The following is an 11,195-nucleotide window of genomic DNA, read 5'->3' as shown; positions in this document are numbered from 1 at the left end:
TGTTGCTCTGTCTGATCGACCATCCCATAATGCTCATATTGCTCAATCAGAATATGATGAGTTCCTTCAATATCGGGCAAGTAAGCAAATGTCTCCACAAGTAGCTTCGGTTGTTCAACATGATGTTGTTGCGGGTAATTCTTTTGCTTGTGTTTCACAGTCTAATACTCATGGATCATGGGTCATGGACTCGGGCGCTTCTGATCATGTTTCTGGTAACAAATCACTTCTGTCAGATATTGTTTATTCACAATCTCTTCCTGTTATTACTTTGGCCAATGGGATACAAACAAAACCAAAAGGGGTTGGAAAAGCCACACCCTTATCTTCTGTCACTCTAGACTCTGTTCTTTATGTCCCTGGTTCCCCTTTTAATCTAGCATCTGTTAGTCGTTTGACACGTGCCCTACATTGTGGCATAACCTTTTTTGATGATTTTTTTCTCATGCAGGACCGCAGTACGGGACAGACGATTGGCACAGGACATGAATCACAAGGCCTTTACTATCTTACCTCTTCAAATTCCTTCACAGCATGCTCTGTTACAGATCCTCCGGACCTCATTCACAAACGTTTGGGACATCCGAGTCTATCTAAACTGCAACAGATGGTGCCTAGTTTATCTAGTTTGTCCAAATTAGATTGTGAGTCGTGTCAACTTGGGAAACACACTCGTGCCACATTTTCACGTGGTACTGAGGGTCGTTCAGAGTCTATTTTTTCATTAGTTCATTCTGATGTTTGGGGTCCTAGTAGAGTCAGTTCCACCTTAGGATTTCGTTATTTTGTTAGTTTCATTGATGATTATTCGAGATGTACTTGGGTTTTCTTAATGAAAGATCGTTCTGAGTTATTTTCTATATTCAAAAGTTTCTTTGCTGAAATAAAAAATCAGTTTGGTGTTTCTATTCGTACTTTTCGTAGTGATAATGCCTTAGAATACTTATCATCCCAGTTTCAGGAGTTTATGTCTCACCAAGGAATTATTCACCAAACATCTTGTCCATACACTCCTCAACAAAATGGTGTAGCGGAAAGAAAGAATAGGCATCTCATTGAGACTGCTCGCACTCTCCTCATTGAATCCCATGTTCCGTTGCGTTTTTGGGGTGATGCAGTCCTTTCATCTTGCTATTTAATTAATAGAATGCCCTCATCTTCTATTTCGAATCAGGTTCCACATTCCATACTATATCCACAGTCACATCTCTATTCTATCCCTCCTCGTGTATTTGGGAGCACATGCTTTGTTCATAACTTAGCCCCAGGAAAAGATAAATTAGCCCCTCGTGCTCTTAAATGTGTCTTTCTTGGTTACTCTCGAGTTCAAAAAGGGTATCGTTGCTATTCACATGATCTCCGCCGATATTTTATGTCTGCCGATGTAACATTCTTTGAATCTCAACCTTACTACACATCTTCTGATCATCTTGATATCTCTGAGGTCTTACCCATACCTCAGGTCTTACCTGTACCGACTTTTGAGGGACCTACGGTATCTTCTCCATCTCCAGTTATAGTGCCACCACTCCTAACTTATCATCGACGTCCACGTCCAGCAATAGTCTCAAATGATTCATGTCATGCGCCGGACCCTGCTCCTACTGTGGCCTTGCCCCCTGCTAGCCAATCGATTGCACTTCAAAAAGGTATACGATCTACTCGAAATACTAATCCCCATTATACTTTCTTGAGTTATCATCGTTTATCTTCACCCCATTATGCCTTTGTATCATCTTTGTCCTCTATTTCCATCCCTAAGACTACAGGAGAAGCACTTTCTCATTCTGGATGGAGGCAGGCTATGATTGATGAGATGTCTGCTTTACATTCGAGTGGTACTTGGGAGCTTGTTTCCCTTCCTACAGGTAAGTCTACTGTTGGTTGTCGTTGGGTTTATGCGGTCAAAATTGGTCCAGATGGTCAAGTCGATCGGCTTAAGGCTCGCCTTGTTGCTAAAGGGTATACTCAGATATTTGGGCTAGATTATAGTGACACTTTCGCTCCTGTGGCCAAAATAGCATCAGTCCGTCTTTTTCTATCTATGGCGGCCGTTCGTCATTGGCCTCTTCATCAGTTGGACATTAAGAATGCTTTTCTGCATGGTGATCTTGAGGAAGAAGTCTATATGGAGCAACCACCTGGTTTTGTTGCTCAGGGGGAGTCTAGAAGCCTTGTATGTCGATTGCGTCGGTCACTATATGGTCTAAAACAGTCTCCTCGAGCTTGGTTTGGAAAGTTCAGCACAGTAATTCAGAAGTTTGGCATGACTCGTAGTGGCGCTGATCACTCTGTGTTTTATCGGCATTCAGCACCAAATCTGTGTATTTATTTGGTTGTTTACGTTGATGATATCGTTATCACCGGCAATGATCAAGTTGGTATCGCTAATTTGAAGCAGTATCTCTTTCAGCATTTCCAAACTAAAGACCTTGGCAGATTGAAGTATTTTCTTGGTATTGAGGTTGCTCAGTCTAGATCAGGTATTGTTATTTCTCAACGCAAGTATGCTTTAGACATTCTTGAGGAGACAGGAATGATGGGATGTAAACCCATTGACACTCCTATGGATCCGAATGTTAAACTCCTTCCAGGACAGGGGGAGCAACTCAGTAATCCTGAAAGGTATAGACGGTTGGTTAGAAAGTTGAATTACCTCACTGTGACTAGACCGGACATCTCTTTTCCTGTGAGTGTTGTAAGTCAGTTTATGACTTCTCCTTGTGATAGTCATTGGGATGCAATTGTTCGTATTCTGCGATATATAAAGTCAGCTCCTGGTAAAGGACTACTCTTCGAGGATCAAGGCAATGAGCATATCACCGGATATACAGACGCTGATTGGGCAGGATCACCCTTTGATAGACGTTCTACATCCGGATATTGTGTCTTAGTTGGAGGTAATTTGGTGTCATGGAAGAGTAAGAAACAAAGTGTGGTTGCTCGATCCAGTGCAGAAGCAGAATATCGAGCAATGGCTGTAGTAACTTGTGAGCTAGTTTGGATCAAACATTTGCTTGGAGAATTGAAGTTTGGAGAAACCGGTCATATGGAACTTGTGTGTGATAATCAAGCGGCCCTTCATATCGCATTAAATCCAGTGTTTCATGAGAGGACTAAGCACATTGAGATTGATTGTCACTTTGTAAGAGAAAAGATACTCTCAGGAGATATTGTTACCAAATTTGTGAAGTCAAATGATCAACTTGCAGATATCTTCACCAAGTCTCTTACCGGTCCTCGTATTAATTACATTTGTAACAAGCTAGGTACATATAATTTGTATGCACCAGCTTGAGGGGGAGTGTTAGAATTGAATAGGAAAACACAATCCTACACAAACTAGGAATAGTTTATAGTCTCCTATTTGGTAAGGAATTGTATTATATAGTGTCTATAAATAGGGTTCTCTATGTAATTATTACAACAACAATTCAATAATATTCTTTTCCTATATTTCTCACAGAGACATTTGCTTACTTGCCCGATATTGAAGGAACTCATCATATTCTGATTGAGCAATATGAGCATTATGGGATGGTTGATCAGGCGGAGCAACAAATGCTTCTTGTGAAGATGTATGCTTACTTGCACGATTACGAAGGAACTCATTATATTCCTTTAGAGTAGCAGGATCATAACTGGGTGGTGGACCATGCAAATTATGACATATGTCACGAGTGTGTCCAGACTTATGACAATAACTACACTTGGATCTAGGTTTTCCAAGACGACCTCCTCCTCGTCGATTCTCCATAGATTGATATACTCGTTTTTCTATAGTTTGAGATGCGAGAGCAGAGGAATCAAAGGTCGGTGATGAAACTACTTTGTGGCTGGGAAGCGCAGCAATACGAAGTAGACGAGAGAATAATTCATCAACTGTAGGAATTGTAGGACTAGCTAAAATCTGATCACGCACTGAATCATGGTCAGTAGAGAGTCCAGCAAGTGTAAGAACTAGAAACAACGTCTGTCTGTGTTCTTGTTGTTTGTCCACATTTTTAGTGATTGGCATCAACGTGTCAAATTCCTCCATGACTGATTGTACCTGACCCAAGTAAGTAGACATATCGGATTCTTGTTTCTTTAAGCTAGTCATTCTAGATATCACATCATAGAATCGAGATATATCATTAGTATATAAAGCACGAGCCTTTTCCCAAACTGAATAACATGTTTGGGATGAGCGAAACAAGGGCATCAACTTGGAATCGATAGATCGCCATAGGAGACTACATAATTGAGCATCAACCTTCTCCCATTGTGCTTTGACGTTATTATCTGTCTCACTAGCCTTTGCCTTTTCATCTACCACACAAGTATTGTTGGTTAAGTGATCATGAATGCCTTGCCCCTTGCACCATAACTCAACCGAGGAAGCCCAGGCTAAATAGTTTGAGCTTCCCATTAATGGTTCTAAAGTGATCATAGCACTTGAACTACCTATATTCTTGGAGCCAAAAATATCAATCCCTAAAGACATATTATGAATTTAGAGAGAGGAAAAAAAAATAAAAAAAATAAGGCTGGTCCTAGTCGGAATCTGGAAAAAAAAAGGTGCAGTCGCCGGAAATTAGGTCTGACTGCCCGAAACTGGTCGGAATAAGAAAATAAATATACAGTTTGCCTCGGAATGGAGAGGCGACCGCAATGAAAAAAAATTGGTCGAAAACTGGCCGGAACAGGTCTCACGCGTCGGCGCGTGGATCTGTCAACTCACCGGAGAAAGTCTTTCGGCGGCGCGTGTAGCACTGGTTTTCGACGGGGATGATTGGGGTTTGCTCGCCGGGAAGTTCCTCAGCTAGCGGTGGTGTTAGTTTTTGAAAAACAGTGACGAAAAATATTAAATACCTGGACAGCCACTAGGTTACCGTAAAAAAAAATTGTGCGATTTTTTTCTCTCACAATTGCTCTGATACCATGTGAGAAATATAGGAAAAGAATATTATTGAATTGTTGTTGTAATAATTACATAGAGAACCCTATTTATAGACACTATATAATACAATTCCTTACCAAATAGGAGACTATAAACTATTCCCAGTTTGTGTAGGATTGTGTTTTCCTATTCTATTCTAACATAGATGATCAGGGATCTTATACACGTATGTGAGTGGTGAAAATTGGTTCTGGAGTTAAGCACGCAGGGACTTGAAGCCTAAAATATTTACAGATGCTTCTGAATAGGGAGTCTAGACTTTATGAGATACTGACAGGATGATTCCTTATGCTAGATTTGCTCAATGTGAAATGACTGTTGATGTCTGATGTCTCCAATTAGATGAGTAAGTTAGAATAAAGAATGTGGTTGTAATGAGCAAGATATCATTTGATGCTCAAATAAGATAAGAATTTACTGGAATGATAATCAACTGAATATATATGACAATAAGAATGCCTTCTATCTACTTTAATACGACTTTCTCTAAATGCTTTTTTTGGGGCTCATATAATATTCTTTCTCAGGACATGCACAACTGATTATTGGACATTCCGCAGCTTCTATGAGAAGGTAATAACCTGAAGTTCTCTTCCCTTAATAGTTATTAGCATATTTTGACTACTGTCCACCACGATGCTAATATTTGGTATAAGGTGAGTTTCTAGGACCTGAATTATGTCACCTTGTTGAAGGGTAGGTGGTTAGCGATGTTATCTCTCGTGTGGATTGTATGGAAGGAGAGGGGGAGAGTGTTTGAAGGGATAGAAATTGATTGGTATACGGCTTGTATGCGGGATTTTCCTCAATCATTAACACATTATTTAACCTTATCAAAAAAATTGGTGGGTGATTTGTGAAGTATAAACTTAGAAAACTTTTACTAACAACCACTCTTTTAAGGCCTATAAAGTCACTTGAATAAAGAACTTCATCTCCATGCATCTATGCTTATATGGTGATTTTGAATATAATTTTTTCTAAAATGTTTTCTGTCTCTTACTTTTTGTTTCTGTACATTCTATTATCTAATGATTTCTCTGTTTATTAGTTACTTCTCCAATACGAAAGGCATATGACACAAAACGGAGAGCTTCAACTTCCTACTACTCCTCCTGGTTTTTCGGTGTTGACAATGAGGTAACACTGTGTTTACATTGTTGTTATGTGATGTGTCTTCACATCTACTGTATGTTGTACTTCTTTTAATTGATATATGGGGAAGCCTATTACCCAAAGTAGTTGAATCATCGACGGATTTGACTTTGATCGAGTTCTCAAATTTGATTATGGAGATCCTTCTTTAGTTGACTTCGACGAAAATCAGTATGGCCTTACTTTGGGATAAGGGCCACTTGGAAAAGAAATAATTCATGGAGTTGATCTTTACTTCATCTAATTGTCGAATAAACTAATGTAGTCTTGTATTATATATATATATATATATATATATATATATACACAAAAATTAACTATTTAAAGTAATTCCGCAGGGAAGTGTTTACCAAATTTCTGCATCAGGAAGGTCAGTAAGAGATTCAGTTGCTCGTTGTAGGCTAGGATGATAGGAGCAACACCTTTTTGGTTATGGTGAGGTTGTTGAACCAATTGTAAAGGTCTGTTGCTGAATCCTTGTAGAGGTCTTTGGGCATTTATTTTCTTAAGTTTGATCCTGTTTATTGCCATGTACAAGTAATTTTGGTGTTTTTCATCTTTTACAGGACAGGAGTGCCAACAATACGCCAACGCATGCGAAGAGCCTAAAAACTAGTGGTAAGATTGTTCGTCAATTCTTTGCCAACTTGACTTCTCCATATATCTCTATCATTGAGCTATTTTCTCCTCACAATTTCCCAATATGAAGTCTGTCACTCTCCAAAACTTTGGCCTTTAGTGGTTGTTAGTTAACACTGTAACTATATCAAGATCATCATCCGAGAACTTTAGTTTTTGCTTTAACATATACTCTATCAAAAAGGAATAGTGACCACAACAGAACTTCTTGTTGTATTCAGGTTCTGTTAAGCACAAGGGACAAAATGAAGTGGAGCACCCAATGAAAGCTGCAGAAACTGAGACATCTAAGCCGTAAGTCGTACTTTATCTTGATCCTTTCTTCTAATGTTTTTATCTCTCAAGTCAATCTTAAGTTATTTTGATGAAATCTAGAATGTTTCATTACAACAGCTAGTGGTACTTCATATATTCTGCACTTTATCATTAGAAATTGCATTTGTTTGTTTTATCTTAATAAATTCTTTCGTCGCCTGTCGGATTGGTCTTTGAATTGCATTCAATTTCAACTCACCATTGGGTACAATGGAAGGCTATACTAATTAGTTAGGATTAAATTTTACTCATGTTAGTATGTTTACTTTAGCTCTGATGCTCTCTAGTAGTCTGTTAGTCTCGTTAAACTTACATGTTAATAGAAAATATAGAGAATTTCTAGTGCTAGAGAAACTAAAAACTTTATAATATTGGATTCTGGACATTGTAAAGGGACGGGGTAAACCTCGCTCCAGTGTAATAGCCAGCAAAGCACTCATAAGATGTAAACCGCACTAGCAAGCCCCATGAGAAGCTCGAACAAGAAAGTATGCAGGGAGTTTCGAACCTGAGACCCCTATTTGGGAGATCCCCTGCTCAACTAACTCGGTCACCCTTGTGGATGTTGTAGATAAATTATTGTGTAGGTTATCCAATTTTGTATACAATGCCACTTATAGTTTGTTTTGTTGGAGCAAGCGGTGTATCTATTCTTTTGGGTTGCATGCTACAAGCAATGAAAATCAACTTCCTTAAAATGGAATTCGACGATCATTGGGATTAGGAACCGTCGAGCTGAGGACATCGCTCACATACATTCTCTAACTTTTGATCTCTCTAGGATTATTAATCTTCTCAAGGCCAACTTCATAGTGAATAGGCTTACTACAGGATAGAAATTAGAAAAAGCTTACTATTGTTAGAAATTTGAATAGATATCTTGTACACCGCCAATTTTTATCACCCAAAAGAAAAAGAGTACAAGGAACTTCAATAGTATTTCTCTATCTCTCTCTATTTTTTGTTCCTCCATTTCTAATGTAAAGATAAATTGCTTTCCATCTGCCAAGTTGGATGTCCAAGTTGTTGATGTTGGACCCCCTACTGATTGGGTGAAAATCAATGTTCGTGAAACAGTAAGTTCCTCTCAGAAGTAAAATTATTAAGAACCTCTAGATTATGCACTCCATTTCTCTCATGTGATTTGTAATGATTTTATGCAAACAGAATGATTCCTTTGAGGTCTATACACTGGTGTCTAGGCTTTTACGAGAGGAGGTATAATACCAATCATGCTACTTGTTTCCATCAAGTGCATGCAATTTGTTTTCATCTTTTTACACCATCTCAAAGCTTTAATGCCCTTATTTCTTGGTAAACATAGGTTCGGGTTCAATCTGATCCAGTTGGTTGCCTGGTCATCACCGGTCAGCTAAACTAACTTGACAATCTTTGGGGTGTTACTGCCTTTAAGAAGGTACACACCTTGCTATTTATTTTACTGATTTTGACTTTGATAGAGTAACTCTATCTTTGCCTTGCTTGCATATTTTTGGACTGGTAATTTTCTCTGGTAAAAAGAAATGGTCATGAAGAAAACTTGATATTTCTTCAATGGATCTGAAAACTGTATCATTGTTACGCTTCTATTTGTTGATCACAATACTTTAAGAAGTCTACGACAATCAAAAGGTTCTCCATTTGTAAGTTGGCTGACATAATTTTTCTTTCAGGTGGTCACCTTACCTGCTAGAATTGATCAACTTCGGACCAACGTTGTTGTCACCCTTCATGGGTGTCTTCATGTTCATGTGCCCCTTGAGCAGCAAAATCTCTGAGTTAACATAGCAGGAGTATTGGTAGTTGGCCAACATTGTGAATGCTTGGCCATAGCTGTTTAGTTGTTGTTGATGATACTGTGGGTCAAAAACATTGAATGCCCCAGATAGCGAAAGAGGTATTTCAGCTACAGCCTCCCCAATAGAAACGTAGATTGCTTTTCAAAGACAGATGGATATGTGATGAACATAGATTGGAGTAGTATGTTGTCTTGATACTGAAACGTATCTCTCTTTCTTGATGCTCTTATACAATAGATGTTACCCTTATTTCAGCCATATGATGATATACGTAGTTAGTCGTCTTTACTATTTAGGACTTTATTTGTTTTCTGTAATGATACCAATACAACATAGTATCAATTAAATGAAAATTATCAACTTTAATGAATGGGGCTATGGGCTATGGGCTATGGGCTATAATTTTTTTGTAGAGAATGGGTAAATTACTTTGGATTGGGGTATGAACATGTAATTATTTTGAGTTTTATGGTCTATTTATGTATTTTTATAAAAAAGAAATTATCTTTTGTTAATATATTTAAAATGAGAAATAATAACTTTACCCTTCTACCCTCATTTAATGTTATCTTAATGAATACATTTTCAAGATTAATTAACTACTCTATCAAGGGTATTATAGGCAAAATATGGTAATTTATGCATAAATTTTATAAAATGACAAGTACTGTGGTCCAACTATTTATAGAAAGGGATGACATATAAAATGGGACGGAGGGAGTACCGATTTAGCAGTTTTGGTAATGATTTTGATTTTTTTATTATGGGATTATCGGTTCTTAGTGATTTTAGGTTTTTTCTTAATGGGTTATCGATAGCTTGATGATAAATTATATTTATGTCATTCGGTATAAGTTCTTGACTTAGGACCTAGTTTCATACTTTTATTTATGGTTGTCTCAAACTCTCAGTTATTCTACAATGTGTTAGTATTTGCTTTTGAGCAAAGATACAACGGTCAAGTCAAATGTATGGTTCGTTTTTGGCACCTTGTTTCTAAGTAATTTTTAATTATTATTTTTTTGGTGTCAAATCTTAATGGTTAAATTGATAAGGGAAAAAGGTCTGAAAAATACTCCAAATTTGGCCAAAATTGTTGTTACGATACCAAACTTTATGGAGGACCTTTTACCCTCATGCACTATTTAATAGTGTATTTTAAAGGTATATATCTGCCCACGTGGACACGTTACTAATTATAATTATGTAATATTTATAATGTCCGCTTGGGCACATATATACCTTTAAAATACAATATTAAATAGTGCAGGGGGTAAAAGATTTTTTCCAAAGTTTGGTATTGTTACAACAATTTCGGTCAAAGTTCAAATATATTTCAGACTTTTTTTCCAATTGATAAGTGAACCGTTAACAATCAATAATCGATAAGTCAATATCTTAATGGTTTTACAACTATTTAGTATATCTACAAAATCAATAACAAATAAACTTCACCGAATCTATCTATTCACATCCATACATCATATACTTCACACTATGTACCTTCATTTGCAAAATAAAGTTGCACAATTACATTCTTGAGCTTGCTAATAAGAGAGACAAAATCAATCAAATCATTTATGTTGATGTTCATGTTAATTGTCCAATTATTAATACTATAAATTGTGCTATAATTGGACAAAATTTAATTTTTAACTATTGAAGTTGACAGTACATACTTTATTTGGGTATAAACTAAAAGATGAAAAAGCAAATATAAAAAATCAGAATCTAGCATACAAAACTAAATCCAGGATGACAAATGTTTTCAAAGGGAGGTCTAGCTTTCTATTAGTGAGTGGTTGGCAATTTCAAAGTTTGTTTAATTCCTCCATTCATATAATTAATTTACGCAATTAATGTGATAATTCTTTTGGATTACTCCCTCCGTCTCTTTTTATTTGTCCAATTTTGACTTTTTGAATGTCATTTTTGACAAATAAAAAAAATATTTTTTTACCTATAATATCATCAATTTATTTAGAGAGTTAATGTTTTTGAAAAAAGTAGAACCTCTTTTAATGAGTAAATTAATTTGGAATTATATCAATTAATAGGGGTAAAATGGTAAACTAATTATGTCAATTATTATTTTCTTAATAGGTGTGTCAAGTAAAAAATGAACAAGTAAATAACACAACGGGAGTATCAAATAAGGAAAAGAATCAAATATGTCATCAAACTTTGATAAAAGAGTTATCTATACCATCTGTTAAAAGTTTTGTTCATCTATGTCATTTCTGTTTGAGAAAAGGATCATACATGCCATTATTCATTAACGAAAAATGGTTCCGGTTTTGCAAAATCATTTCTACCCATGGTCAATTTTCATTCGGTCACGTCAT

General features: G+C 36.7%; 1 pseudogene; it reads left to right on the top strand.

The window, feature by feature from the left end:
* The first annotated feature begins 5,652 nt into the window (after nucleotides 1-5,652).
* LOC125858338 (AT-rich interactive domain-containing protein 5-like) lies at nucleotides 5,653-8,829 on the top strand (annotated as a pseudogene).
* Nucleotides 8,830-11,195: the final 2,366 nt, after the last annotated feature.

The sequence above is a fragment of the Solanum stenotomum genome, chromosome 1 (assembly GCF_019186545.1).
Source record: "Solanum stenotomum isolate F172 chromosome 1, ASM1918654v1, whole genome shotgun sequence".
NCBI lineage: Eukaryota > Viridiplantae > Streptophyta > Magnoliopsida > Solanales > Solanaceae > Solanum > Solanum stenotomum.
The sequence above is the reverse complement of the archived record's forward strand: the minus strand, read 5'-3'. Positions and strand labels throughout refer to the sequence as shown.